The sequence below is a fragment of the Procambarus clarkii genome, chromosome 78 (assembly GCF_040958095.1).
Source record: "Procambarus clarkii isolate CNS0578487 chromosome 78, FALCON_Pclarkii_2.0, whole genome shotgun sequence".
NCBI lineage: Eukaryota > Metazoa > Arthropoda > Malacostraca > Decapoda > Cambaridae > Procambarus > Procambarus clarkii.
Window position 1 is genome coordinate 9,153,806 of NC_091227.1, and position 12,399 is coordinate 9,166,204.

Here is a 12,399-nt window from a genome sequence, read left to right on the forward strand (position 1 = left end):
GCACACACACACACACACACACACACACACACACACACACACACACACACACACACACACACACACACACACACACACACACGCACACGCACACGCACACGCACACGCACACGCACGCTGGCTAATACGAGACATATAGCGATGATGCATGGGGATTAAATTGCGAACGGCAGAAAATACGAGGAAAAACACACGAAGCACCGTCTCGGCCGTAACCATGGGAGGCTTGACACTTGTGGCAGCAACAGCAGCGTCAAGAGATCAGCAACAACACCCCATAAATAAGACCACAGACCAGTACCCTCCCCCCCCCCCCCCGCCCTGATTTACTGCCCTGGACCATCTGTCTGGAGGAAGTTCCACGGCCCAGTTTTTGCACTGTAAATAGTTTACAAAACGTTGTGTGTTTGTACTTGGTATGTTCAGATACCAAGTGCAGTATCTACCTTCTCTTATCTTGAGGTTATCTCGAGATGATTTCGGGGCTTTAGTGTCCCCGCGGCCCGGTCCTCGACCAGGCCTCCACCCCCAGGAAGCAGCCCGTGACAGCTGACTAACACCCAGGTACCTATTTTACTGCTAGGTAACAGGGGCATAGGCTGAAAGAAACTCTGCCCATTGTTTCTCGCCGGCGCCCGGGATAGAACCCGGGACCACAGGATCACGTGTCCAGCGTGCTGTCCGCTCGGCCGACCGGCTCCCAACATCTACACCATGGATGCCGTCTCCACTCTAAACCAAAGCCTCGCTCAACACCCGTCCCACACAAGCTGTTCAGAATCAAACTAACTGTGTTAAGGGGAACTAGGCTGAAGGTGTAGCCAACGGCATGTGAGAACAACAACTGAATTTGAAATTAAATGTAATTTTTGAGTTTGGATAAAGATTGGGGTTGAACACGTCCCTCCTCAAGCTGGTGTATCAAGCACTGTGCTCTCCATACTTTGTGGTACCACTAAACGCTAGTAGCAGGATACATGTGGGTCCTCTCTTGGGACTGGGACAACTAAATAACTGGAACTGTCTCACCTCACGTGGACTACTGCGTCTGCCCTCCACCAAGTCTGTGTGAACACTGTCACCTTCTGTCCCAATGAGAAGCTACCAAGCTACCTTTCATTGATGACGTCACCTTGGGCTACTCGTTCATTGGTCACTTCAAGCAACTATACAACCAATCATCTACTCCAAACAGATCAAGATGCATATGCCATCAGTAACCTTGTCAAAACTCTTGCTGGTAATGACTTTGGAACTAATTATAGCTACGCTCGTAGGTTTTATAAGGTCTGTAACTGAGAGCATATCGGCCTGGTACCCCCCACCAGAGCGGCCTGGTACCCCCCACCAGAGCGGCCTGGTACCCCCCACCAGAGCGGCCTGGTACCCCCCACCAGAGCGGCCTGGTACCCCCCACCAGAGCGGCCTGGTACCCCCGCCAGAGCGGCCTGGTACCCCAACAGAGCGGCCTGGTACCCCCACCAGAGCGGCCTGGTACCCCCGCCAGAGCGGCCTGGTACCCCCGCCAGAGCGGCCTGGTACCCCCGCCAGAGCGGCCTGGTACCCCCAACAGAGCGGCCTGGTACCCCCGCCAGAGCGGCCTGGTACCCCCGCCAGAGCGGCCTGGTACCCCCGCCAGAGCGGCCTGGTACCCCCGCCAGAGCAGCCTGGTACCCCCGCCAGAGCGGCCTGGTACCCCCGCCAGAGCGGCCTGGTACCCCCGCCAGAGCGGCCTGGTACCAACGCCAGAGCGGCCTGGTACCCCCGCCAGAGCGGCCTGGTACCCCCGCCAGAGCGGCCTGGTACCCCCGCCAGAGCGGCCTGGTACCCCCCGCCAGAGCGGCCTGGTACCCCACCAGAGCGGCCTGGTACCCCACCAGAGCGGCCTGGTACCCCACCAGAGCGGTCTGGTACCCCCACCAGAGCGGCCTGGTACCCCCCATCAGAGCGGCCTGGTACCCCCCATCAGAGCGGCCTGGTACCCCCCATCCGAGCGGCCTGGTACCCCCCATCCGAGCGGCCTGGTACCCCCCATCCGAGCGGCCTGGTACCCCCCATCCGAGCGGCCATGGTACCCCCGCCAGAGCGGCCTGGTACCCCCGCCAGAGCGGCCTGGTACCCCCGCCAGAGCGGCCTGGTACCCCCGCCAGAGCGGCCTGGAACCCCCATCAGAGCGGCCTGGAACCCCCATCAGAGCAGCCTGGTACCCCCCATCAGAGCGGCCTGGTACCCCACCAGAGCGGCCTGGTACCCCACCAGAGCGGCCTGGTACCCCCACCAGAGCGGCCTGGTACCCCCACCAGAGCGGCCTGGTACCCCCACCAGAGCGGCCTGGTACCCCCACCAGAGCGGCCTGGTACCCCCCATCCGAGCGGCTTGGTACCCCCCATCCGAGCGGCCATGGTACCCCCGCCAGAGCGGCCTGGTACCCCCGCCAGAGCGGCCTGGTACCCCCGCCAGAGCGGCCTGGTACCCCCGCCAGAGCGGCCTGGTACCCCCGCCAGAGCGGCCTGGTACCCCCGCCAGAGCGGCCTGGTACCCCCCATCAGAGCGGCCTGGAACCCCCATCAGAGCAGCCTGGTACCCCCCATCAGAGCGGCCTGGTACCCCACCAGAGCGGCCTGGTACCCCACCAGAGCGGCCTGGTACCCCCACCAGAGCGGCCTGGTACCCCCCATCAGAGCGGCCTGGTACCCCCACCAGAGCGGCCTGGTACCCCCACCAGAGCGGCCTGGTACCCCCCATCAAGAGCGGCCTGGTACCCCCCACCAGAGCGCCCTGGTACCCCCCATCAGAGCGGCCTGGTACCCCCTACCAGAGCGGCCTGGTACCCCCCCACCAGAGCGGCCTGGTACCCCCCCACCAGAGCGGCCTGGTACCCCCCACCAGAGCGGCCTGGTACCCCCCACCAGAGCGGCCTGGTACCCCCCACCAGAGCGGCCTGGTACCCCCCACCAGAGCGGCCTGGTACCCCCCACCAGAGCGGCCTGGTACCCCCCACCAGAGCGGCCTGGTACCCCCCACCAGAGCGGCCTGGTACCCCCCACCAGAGCGGCCTGGTACCCCCCACCAGAGCGGCCTGGTACCCCCCACCAGAGCGGCCTGGTACCCCCCACCAGAGCGGCCTGGTACCCCCCACCAGAGCGGCCTGGTACCCCCCACCAGAGCGGCCTGGTACCCCCCACCAGAGCGGCCTGGTACCCCCCACCAGAGCGGCCTGGTACCCCCCACCAGAGCGGCCTGGTACCCCCGCCAGAGCGGCCTGGTATCCCCGCCAGAGCGGCCTGGTATTCCCGCCAGAGCGGCCTGGTACCCCCGCCAGAGCGGCCTGGTACCCCCGCCAGAGCGGCCTGGTACCCCGCCAGAGCGGCCTGTTACCCCATCAGAGCGGCCTGGTACCCCATCAGAGCGGCCTGGTACCCCCGCCAAAGCGGCCTGGTACTCCCGCCAGAGCGGCCTGGTACCCCCGCCAGAGCGGCCTGGTACCCCCGCCAGAGCGGCCTGGTAACCCCGCCAGAGCGGCCTGGTACCCCCGCCAGAGTGGCCTGGTACCCCCCATCAGAGCGACCTGGTACCCCATCAGAGCGGCCTGGTATCACCATAATTGCGTCGCTGGAAATTGGATTGTCGTTTCACAAGGCCAGGTTAATGCGTACAAAGAACGTAGTGTTGTGTTTACCCGATAATTAGATTCTTGCTATTGAGCCCCGATAACTGGCCGGGGGGGGGGGGGGAGGGGCCGGAGCGATTGGGAGGAGGTGGGGGGGTAGAGGGGGTTACACTACTGTCCATAATGGCCACTTTGACACCCGTCCACCACTCTCTCACTGTTTAACATCTCTAACCCTGTCCACGGAGGACAGAAAACAGATATATATGCTGGTTAGCATTGTAAATGTATTCCACCTAGTTCACCTAGTTGTGCTTGCGGGGGTTGAGCTCTGGCTCTTTCGACCCGCCTCTCAACTGTCAATTTACAGCCAGATACAAGGTATCATTTGGGAGATGTAATTCTTCTAGAATCAGAGAGAGACCTGGGGGTTGATATCACGCCAGACCTGTCCCCCGAAGCCCACATCAAGAGGATAACCTCAGCAACATATGCCAGGTTGGCCAACATAAGAAAAGCCTTTAGAAACTTGTGTAAGGAATCATTCAGAACTTCGTATACTACGTATGTCAGACCAACCCTGGAGTAAACAGCTCCAGCATGAAGTCCATACATCGTCAAGCATAAAACCAAATTAGAGAAGGTTCAGAGGTTTGCCACCAGACTAGTGCCCGAACTGACGGGCATGAGCTATGAGAAGAGATTACGGGAATTAAACCTCACGTCGCTGGAAGACAGAATGAGTTAGGCGGGACATGATCACCACATACAAAATTCCCAAAGGAATTGATATGGTAGACAAAGACAGTTTATTTAACACAAGGGGCACATGCACTAGGGGACACAGGTGGAAAATGAGTGCCCAAATGAGCCATACAAACAATAGAAAGAATTTGTTTAGTGTCAGAGTAGTAGACAAATGGAATGCATTAGGAAGTGATGTGGTGGAGGCTGACTCCAAACACAGTTTCAAGTGTAGATATGATAGAGCCCAGTAGGCTCAGGAACCTGTACACATCAGTTAATTGGCAGTTGAGAGGCGGGACCAAAGAGCCAGAGCTCAACCCCTGCAAGCGCAAGTAGGTAAGTACAACCAGGTGAGTACACAAGCAACTGCGGGTTGAAAGGCAGCACAGTAATCGAAACACGCCCACGACACGCAGACCACCCACCATAAGGGTTGCAGTGGGCGAGGGGGGGGGGGGGGGCGTCGTCTTGCAGGGGGGACCCAAGCCCCCCCCCCATACCCCTCACACGCCTTGGGAAGCCACACGTCGCCGTAAGTCCTAATAATTTGCAATAATCTGCCATTGAATCATTATCCTGAGGGAGCGGCCCATTGAGGCGGGCTCGTTCGCAAGATCCACTCCCTTATTCAGTAATTCTACAAAGGCTGTGAATGGCCACGATGTCTTGCCCGATGGTTCCAGCCGCCGGCTTCTAGACGGCCGGAATGGGGAGGGGATGGTAGCGGCATTGATGCGGGGACGGCTGCTGGGGGGATAGGACAAAGGACTGATGGATGGATGTGTTATCGAATGGGTAGATGGTTCAATGCCTGGACTAAAAGATGGACGGAGATGGGGAAGTGTAGGGAGTAGGCAAATATCTGAATAGGCCTAGGTTATTGCATCAGGAGGAAATTATTAGCGGTACTCCTTATAAGCAGCCTTTAAGGGATTAAGGCCAAATAAGTTTTGCTTATCTTCCATGACAAGCAAAACTCTGATCTAATATGCTAAGACTTTGCAAAAGTCTTCGACAGATGTAACCTTAATGTTATTGATGTTCACTATGTACTCAGAGAGAACTCTATCAACATCAGAGGCCCGAGACTGTTCAACACGCTTCCACTACACATAAGGGGCATAACTGGCCTACCCCTCAGTGTTCAAGAGAGAACTATCAACATCAGAGGTCCGAGACTGTTCAACACGCTTCCACTACACATAAGGGACATAGCTGGCCGACCCCTCACAGTGTTCAAGAAAGAACTGGATAAGCACCTCCAAAGGATACCTGATCAACCAGGCTGTGACTCATACGTCAGGCTGCGAGCAGCCGCGTCCAACAGCCTGATTGATCAGTCCAGCAACCAGGAGGCCTGGTCGACGACCGGGCCGCGGGGACGCTAAGCCCCGGAAGCACCTCAAGGTATATTCCAAATGTCAACAACGGCACCTGCACGTCTCCACCGTCTTTAATACATACTAAAAACAGATTACCAGAGACCAGGTCACCGTTCGCTCACACTTTGTTAAGAGCATTTCCTTACTTTTCTTCAACTCATTTATGTTTTCAGCTTCTTGCTTATGTCTTCGCTTCCGACTTTCTCTCAATTTAAAGAGGCTGGCCTTGTGTACCTTGTCTATTCCTCTTAGTATTTTGTATGTTACGATTATATCTCCTCTATTTCGCAATGAGAAGCTCTTCCTTCATTTATCGCCTTCTCCCCTTACCCTTTACGTTCCCACCCAATCCTCTCTCCTGATCTTTCTCTTTCCTAAATCACTTTTCTTCTCTCCATTCCCTCTCCTATTTCACTTTCTCCTTCCATAGCCTTACTGATGCTGGCCAAGATGTAAATGTCTGTATCTCGGGTAAATTTCCATGATTCCCTCGTTCAAGAATATTGGATCAACAGTGTTGTGTTAGGAATCAATAACTGATGCATCATACATCCGGCCGAGCGGACAGCACGCTGGACTTGTGATCCTGTGGTCCTGGGTTCGATCCCAGGCGCCGGCGAGAAACAATGGGCAGAGTTTCTTTCACCCTATGCCCCTGTTACCTAGCAGTAAAATAGGTACCTGGGTGTTAGTCAGCTGTCACGGGCTGCTTCCTGGGGGTGGAGGCCTGGTCGAGGACCGGGCCGCGGGGACACTAAAAGCCCCGAAATCATCTCAAGATAACATCTCAAGAAGATCTTGTCCGTCTCAGGAGCGCTACACCCACAAACACCTGAACCATCTACCTGTAGTTTACCAGTAATTGGTTTTAAAGAGTTCAACTCGTCAAGCCCGGCCGGAGGCCAGGTGTGTCCTGGTGGTGACAGACAGACATAGCTGGACTACGTTATTTATCCATGTTAAATAGAATCTATAAGTGGATTAGCAACAGCGTGTTCTCCGACCGCTAGTTGACCTTATGGTTCCTAAGGGCGGTTACGTAGCGGAGAACAGCCTAACAGCCGGAGTGAAGTAGAGAGGCCGAGTCTGCTAAGTGAAACGAGCGCTTTAGCGATGCTCGGGTGAGTGACCGATGCTCAAACGGTTAAAAGGGTTTCTTGTGTTGGCGTGACGCAATAGGACAGAACCAGTGTTGCCACCTAGTTCCATTTCCGACGCCAGTGACGTAATAATGGTATGCACCAATAGGTGTGTCTGGCTGTGGTAGCCAAGCGTCTCCAGGAGTCTCGTCGACCGGTTCCTGGTGGTGTCTTCAAGGTGCACTGAACGATCCATTACGGACGGGCCACACGAGTCATGGTTGGAGCAACAGACGAGGCAGGGTATGCAGCTGCGGCCCCCAGTCCTTCCACTGAGTCACCCACAACACGTGTTTGCAGATGAAATCAGCTCTACTGTATACAAATATATGATGAGGTACAGTGTAGTTTAGTACCCACCTGCTGCTACCCTTGCAGGTGTTTCCAAGGCTACACCTAAAGCTGTAACTCCTGTAATATTGTGTGGTCCTGCTGAATCCCTCCCTTCCCCGTCTCTCACTTTCACAAGGTTCTACTCAAGCGTTTGAAGTAGCCGTTCCAGTCATCATGAGTGCCCGATACGTGTGAGAATCTCTCACACTCACCGTCTCAAAAGTGCAGAAATCATTACGTAGTAATTTAATAACCGCTCTTACCCTCCCATGAAGGTGATATATAACAACTGAGTAGTATCGAGGATCACCGAGCCAAGCCGACACTGTGTGTTAAGTTTTCTGAGCAGATAGTCGTAGGGGCAGCTCTCTCCCGGCCAGCTGTAGCCGCACACTGAACAACCTTTGCAGAGAAATCAGAACGGAAAAAGGGATGGAGAAATACAAGTTCAAATATAAGGAGAGCGCTATAAGGCAACCTTTTGAGAGCTGTGTATAGCTTGAAGATCGCTAATCGTCAGAGCTGTTCAGGGAAGGGCGAGTTTCCCAGCGCCTTCCTCCCTCCCTCCCTTCCTTCCCTCCGTACCCAAACACGGAAGCAAAACCCAATAAGCTGTAGTGGCTTTTCCAGCGTTATTTGGTGATATGTTTTCAACTATTGACATTGATATTACCCAGCTGAGTTTTCCGAATGGGATATCCTGTCGGTTGGTCGTAGTTACTGGCATTGATACCGACACATATTTCATGATAACAACAGATTTAGAATGGGGAAACTTTATGGCTTATACTTATCAATGCAAAATTTCAAAACAATGAGTTTATTTACCTTTACTTTTAGCATCCTGTGTGTTTTGATCGAGCCAGAGTCATCCATTTTCTAGCTTTACGGTATTCAATCTAGGATGTGTTTTAAGCCATTTAGTATATATCCAGTGAATGGCCAAATAATACGTCACAGCCCCAACATGCAGCAGCGCATGACATGATACACACACACACACACCACAACTGCCTGAGGTACACTGAAGTGATAACTGTGAGAGTTCCTCAGAGCGTAGCCTCGGCCAGCCGCACAGATGCCAACACTCAAATTTATTAAACTATTTACCTTCTATGTTATACTTAAATACTCAGTTTATTAAATGATTATACTAAATAATGACACATTCATTATACAAGATAAAAGTGCCAAACTATATTTGCAATTATATAAATTTCAAATAACAAAGTTTGAGACTAACGCCACGACTCAAGTGCTGAAAAAGGGGAGGAGCCGAGGAGGTTCAAGTTCGTTACCATAACGTATTTATATATATACTTATAATTCCTATACTTTTCTGCATTACGTATTGTTAGCGTTCACAAGAATATTTAATGTTTATGACCAAAGGTGTCCCCGGGTCCCCACAAACAAGTTTGAATATCAGGGATTTATCCTAGGCTTCTCCGCCCTCCAGCCAGGTCTACAGCAGCGCCTGCTGGTGCCTGCTGGGGTAGACTGGCCCACCACTTATTATCAAACATTCTTGTTATCTTTGAATAAATGAGCTTTGACTAGCTCAGAGAAACGGTGGACTTGTTCATTTTATATCCACACCAAACTCCAATCACTTTGTTCCATTTGGGGTTGAATATACATATTTTTTAATACAATAAGCTGTGTTTAGCATGATTCAGCGCCTGTGCTGCCCTTGACCTAATCTCCAACACGGGTAAATGTATTAGTCGCTGAACCGAGGCAAGTTGTCACCCACTGCCAATCTGCTTGACGCTCTTTTATGCCCGCCTTCTCATCCACGAGAAGAACCACAGCATAGTGTTCAAATATTCTCCACAAACATAACTGTTCAGAAAAACCCGTTACTGCCCCGCTCCTGTGCCAGGTAAGTCCACTACGGGCTCACCATAGCCCGTGCTACTTGGAACTTTTGTTCTGAGTAGCTGAATCTAAAACAACAACATGTTCGTGGAGAATAGTTGTTGCATAACTGGACAACATGTGCTGCGGACCGCGACACTTCTTGACCGGGCTAAAATGTTGTCTGATGATCAGTCAGATACGAAGTTATAGCATTTAAGAACTTATTTTGCCATTTTAAGTGGAGCCTAAATTTGTATATAATAATGCGCACACACACACACACACACCTGAGATGGAGACACACACACGCACCTCACATGGAGACACACACACGCACCTCACATGGAGACACACACACGCACCTCACATGGAGACACACGCACCTCACATGGAGACACACACATGCACCTCACATGGAGACACACACACGCACCTCACATGGAGACACACACACGCACCTCACATGGAGACACACACACGCACCTCACATGGAGACACACGCACCTCACATGGAGACACACACGCACCTCACATGGAGACACACGCACCTCACATGGAGACACACACGCACCTCACATGGAGACACACGCACCTCACATGGAGACACACGCACCTCACATGGAGACACGCACCTCACATGGAGAGACACGCACCTCACATGGAGACACACGCACCTCACATGGAGACACACGCACCTCACATGGAGACCCCCCCCCAGATGGAGAGACACCTCAGGGGCGTAGTTTTCCATCTACTGGGTAAAATGACATTCAGTTCCAGCCAACACTAGTGTAAGCGGCTTCTCTTGCCAGGCGAGCAGTGAAGGTGATCTGCTGCCTCATTGAATTTCATTAATTTTGCCTGAGGTGGGGGAGGTACGAGACCTTCCTGTTCCCAGGTATCGTATCTATGATTAAATACCATGACAGTGACTCGATACACACAAGAGCATACATATTTACTTTCTTCAGTGTAGATAACACGAATCACATTTTCAAATGACGCCTCATTCGCAGGACCCGCGAAGGACCGTTAACAAAACTGTTGATCTATTAAATATCCATGGCAGTTCCACGAGGTTGCTCCCCAAATTAATAGCGTCAAAAACGCATTAACATTGCAGGCGATGAGTCACAATAACGTGGCTAAATTAAGTTGACCAGACCACACACTACAAGGTGAAGGGACGACGACGTTTCGGTCCGTCCTGGACCATTCTCAATCGAATTGAGAATGGTCCACGACGGACCGAAACGTCGCATTAACATTGAACGTCGGGTATAAGCGAGTACCGTCACAGTAAAACCTTGTTTACTAAACTAGACCTCAATGGCCGTCCACTGTAGCCAAACACCACCACCAACCATCCCCTTGAACGGTTCATAGTTACATGTGAGCTAAACTCCAGCTTTAGTGGTCAAGATTACATATTGTATTATTATTTATGGTGAGATTTAATGTCAGTTTCAGCAAATGAATCAAAGAATATTTTTACTAGTAAAAACTCTGATGCAAGTTATTTTTCAGTCTGTATCTGGCAACATTCTCGAGACGCTCCTAGTTGTGTTATTTATATGATATTCAGACGTATTTCAGATAATTTCGTGTTAATGGCGGAACAAACACTGCATTTGGGGTACACCAGACATTTTGTCACTAAATAGTCCGTATATATATAGTCAGACGGGCTAAATTACCTCTCATTATAGATAGGGGTGTTGATTTAGCTCAATTATTATGACCCCCATACCCATCCTGTGGGTGGTAATGGACCCCATACCCATCCTGAGGGTGGTAGTGGACCCCATACCCATCCTGTGGGTGGTAGTGGACCCCCATTCCCATCCTGTGGGTGGTAGTGGACCCCATACCCATCCTGTGGGTGGTAGTGGACCCCATACCCATCCTGTGGGTGGTAGTGGACCCCCATTCCCATCCTGTGGGTGGTAGTGGACCCCCATTCCCATCCTGTGGGTGGTAGTGGACCCCATACCCATCCTGTGGGTGGTAGTGGACCCCCATTCCCATCCTGTGGGTGGTAGTGGACCCCCATTCCCATCCTGTGGGTGGTAGTGGACCCCATACCCATCCTGTGGGTGGTAGTGGACCCCATACCCATCCTGTGGGTGGTAGTGGACCCCATACCCATCCTGAGGGTGGTAGTGGACCCCATACCCATCCTGAGGGTGGTAGTGGACGCCATACCCATCCTGAGGGTGGTAGTGGACCCCATACCCATCCTGAGGGTGGTAGTGGACCCCATACCCATCCTGAGGGTGGTAGTGGACCCCATACCCATCCTGAGGGTGGTAGTGGACCCCATACCCATCCTGAGGGTGGTAGTGGACCCCATACCCATCCTGAGGGTGGTAGTGGACCCCATACCCATCCTGAGGGTGGTAGTGGACCCCATACCCATCCTGAGGGTGGTAGTGGACCCCATACCCATCCTGAGGGTGGTAGTGGACCCCATACCCATCCTGAGGGTGGTAGTGGACCCCATACCCATCCTGAGGGTGGTAGTGGACCCCATACCCATCCTGAGGGTGGTAGTGGACCCCATACCCATCCTGAGGGTGGTAGTGGACCCCATACCCATCCTGAGGGTGGTAGTGGACCCCATACCCATCCTGAGGGTGGTAGTGGACCCCATACCCATCCTGAGGGTGGTAGTGGACCCCATACCCATCCTGAGGGTGGTAGTGGACCCCATACCCATCCTGAGGGTGGTAGTGGACCCCATACCCATCCTGAGGGTGGTAGTGGACCCCATACCCATCCTGAGGGTGGTAGTGGACCCCATACCCATCCTGAGGGTGGTAGTGGACCCCATACCCATCCTGAGGGTGGTAGTGGACCCCATACCCATCCTGAGGGTGGTAGTGAACCCCATACCCATCTAGTGGACGGAAGTGAAAAAGGTTAAAGGCACATAACTGACTCAGGAACTGAACCCCCCAAAATCCATTTAGTTAAGCAAGTAACAGTCTTGATAAGCTGGTTACTCAGTTTAATGTGGGTACGGATCAATTAATTTTGTTATTACACAATTGGTTCCTTAACTGGTCCACAATAGTCTATAAGCTGAGCCAGTTACACCTGTGGTGAGCCAGTTACACCTGTGGTGAGCCAGTTACACCTGTGGTAAGGCAGTTACACCTGTGGTGAGCCAGTTACACCTGTGGAGAGCCAGTTACACCTGTGGTGAGCCAGTTACACCTGTGGTAAGGCAGTTACACCTGTGGTAAGGCAGTTACACCTGTGGTGAGCCAGTTACACCTGTGGTGAGCCAGTTACACCTGTGGTGAGCTAGTTACACCTGTGG

At 53.1% G+C, this 12,399-nt stretch overlaps 1 protein-coding gene across 1 annotated transcript in view; it reads right to left on the reverse strand.

Annotated features, from left to right (window-relative positions):
• LOC123746157 (leucine-rich repeat neuronal protein 2) overlaps positions 1-8,178 on the reverse strand; it is a 581,329-nt gene extending 573,151 nt beyond the window's left edge. Inside the window, exon 1 of the mRNA XM_069314051.1 lies at positions 8,040-8,178. The gene's annotated coding sequence lies outside the window, so the exon portion shown is untranslated. The remainder of the gene's footprint in view (positions 1-8,039) is intronic.
• Between the last annotated feature and the right edge of the window lie 4,221 nt (positions 8,179-12,399).